The sequence below is a fragment of the Tasmannia lanceolata genome, unplaced genomic scaffold (genome assembly GCF_043159265.1).
Source record: "Tasmannia lanceolata isolate RefF3 unplaced genomic scaffold, GAP_Taslan_0.1 ptg000019l, whole genome shotgun sequence".
NCBI lineage: Eukaryota > Viridiplantae > Streptophyta > Magnoliopsida > Canellales > Winteraceae > Tasmannia > Tasmannia lanceolata.
This window is the reverse complement of record NW_027518696.1, coordinates 20,930,989-20,934,051: the sequence shown is the minus strand read 5'-3', so window position 1 is coordinate 20,934,051 and position 3,063 is coordinate 20,930,989.

Here is a 3,063-nt window from a genome sequence, read left to right as displayed (position 1 = left end):
TGAAAAAAGTCACAACGATTGCAAAATTGCACCAGTCAAAAGAACTCCACTGCTACTACAAAAAGAGAGAGATGAGATTGTGTACCTCATTTTGCATTACACGTCATCGTTCTTCATCCAGAATCTTCTTCTCATTATTCGAGTCTTCTATATAGAATTTTAAGGCGAGGCCCTGTTTGGTTTGTGGGATTTTAGTGGAAGAAGTAGTCAAAGGGGAAGGTGACAAGCATGGAAGTTGAGTAGGCTTGTCTTGGGAAAAGACTGGTAGTCAAAAAGGAAAATATGGTAAGGCGTTTGGATGCTAGAAGATGTGTAGAAATTTTTGGGGTGTCATTATCAAAATGAGGGTGGAAGAGAGAGAAAAGGAGGAGAGAGAAAGAAAGAAAAAAACAATGATTATATGAGAAAAACAAATTCCACTCTTTTTCTCATGTAAAAACTCCAAAAAGGAGGTTTGCAATTTGAATTTTAGTGTAGGGGACAAGTCCTGCCACATCAGTGCCTCCTAGGAAAAACTGTAATAATGATGTCCCCTTGATGTTGGGTAGTCAAATGGAATTTGAGCACAAATTTGGCAACCAAACATCTTTAGGCATTTCATATTCCATCAAGAGCCCAGCCGTCTCTCACAATTTTTGCAACCAAACAGAGAGCGAGATTTAGTGTTGATGTATTTTAATAAAATAAAAGAAAAAAAGGTAAAAAGTCAAAAAGCTACTTTGAATAAAACAAAAACCATAAAAGACAAAAACCAAAAGCAAAGATAGCAAAGTGGTGAAATGACATGGAAATAATTGCCCCACATCGGATTGGTGAAAGAGTTGGGGGGTGGGAAGAGGCTATAAATAAGACCTTCCCCTCTGCCTTTTCTTTCACACAAGTTCTCACATGTGTGAGGCCCTATAGCTTGGTCTATATGGCTAGCCTAGGGATATATATATATATATATATATATATATATATATATATATATATATATATATATATATAAGAAAGAAAGAGAAATAAATAAATAAATCAAAAGATTAAGAGGGTAATCCAACCGTTGGAAAGGTTGTATCCCTTCAAATCAAAGTTTAAATTTTACGGGTTTTGGCTAACGGTCATGACCTAACGGTCGATAACATGGCACTACCGCGAATTTTCTTCCTGTTTACTGTTTTCGTTTTGATATTTTCACTCTTCTTCAATTCTCTCTAAGTGGGCAAACAATTTGTCTTGAACTTGGGGTGCAGCCCTTGTTCTTGATGTAGGCATTGTATCCTCGGGACTTATTTCTATGAAGCTACCTGCATTAGTAGGGAAATAGAGTCTATAAGAGAAAGCTTCGGCTTGCCTTGCCTACTTCTCTTTCTCATTTTCTTTGTTCTAATCGTTTCCATAACAATATTTTGCCAACAATTTATAGACTCTATTTACTTCAAATGGCATCTTCCATTGGCAAAATTCGTATGTATGATTGAAATCCCAAAGGCAATCCAAAACGGGGGTGAATTGGGCCTAACTAAAAATCTTTACAATTTGTAATTTGGTTAAACCCTAGAAATTAGAATTGCAACTAGCCCTTGTTAATTCATAAATGAATAAGCAAAGGATATTACCAAAATCTTGCACAAAAGGAGAGAAGAGAGAAAGAGACAATGTACATGAGATTTATAGTGGTTCGGTCTATCACAAGACCTACTCCACTCTTTACGTCCACGCGTGAGTTCCACTATCTCGATCCTCCTTAAAATAGCAGGATCAATGAGCCAATTACAATGATCAAGCTTCTCCTTTCATGGGCCGAAGCGTAGAACCCTTTACAACCAAGCTTCTCGTTTCTCAAGGGCCGAAGCGTGAAACCCTCTCCTCAAACAAGCTTCTTCTTCGATAGGGTTGAAGCATAGAAACCCACTTTCCAAAAATGGAAGAAAGAAAGAAATAAACACTCAAGCCTATTAATAGGCAAATACAACTCTCAAGCTCACTAAATCTCCAAATGATTGAAACTGGATGCTCTTGGAGACTCTCTTGACGAGTAATGGATGCAAGTTCAAAAGCACAAGAGGTAGAAGATGATTCCTTTTGATTTTCAAAGTAAAAGCTCTAGGATTTTGATAAGTGATGTTTCAAAAGGTTAGAATGAAGGTATTTTTTGGTGTTTAAATAGCCCTAAAGGATTTTATGACCGTTTGGGGGCAATACTGTAATTTCTGGGTTAGGTAAACCTACTCTGTGCAGGCCCCAACGGCTCTTTTGCCAGACCGAGGCGGTCGACAGGGCTACTGCGGCTGCCCGCCCTTATCGGGCGCCTTTTTTATTTTCAAATTTTCTATCATCGAGGTCGACTGGCCACATGGCGGTCGCTTGGCGAGGGCTATCTGTTCATTTAAAATTTAGGCTAAAAAATCTATCCGGGTCGACCGGCTCTTCTCGGTCGCCCGCCAAGACCTTCCTGGATGGTTTCTGACTTTTCAGAAACTCCATCCGAGGTCGACCGGATTGTCTCGGTCGATCGGCCAGCTTAAATTCAGTTGATCCTGGAATTCCAGGTATCATCCCGCGGTGGCTCGGCCTAGCCCGGTCGACCGGCCCTATGTTAAAAACTTAATTTTAAAAGGTTATTCAAAGGGACTTTGGGCCATGGTCTTTGGGCTTTAAATATATATTTTCAAATACTTTTTGTGAGTTGTAAAGATTGGTCTAAATGAGTTTTGAAAACACTAAGTCATGCAAACACTAAATGCCAAGAAAACTCCAATGCATTCTAAAAACTAAAGAACCTTGAGTCTTCTCTTGCATCGATCTTCTTGATTGCTTGCATGGCTTTCTTCTTGTATTGAGATAGTCTTCAAACTTGATCTCTCATTTGTGGTTCCTTTGAATCTTCGATAGACAAGACGGATTTAAGGATGACCACTAAGACTCAACTTTCTCCCAGACTAGCCCTTGTTCTTCTTGCTTTAAGTGTTGATATGAATGTAACCTGTCTAAATCACAACACTAGCAAGAACATTAGTAATATATAATCAATTTGAGTTTGTAGATCATCCAAACATAGGTAGGGTTGAACCCTTGGGC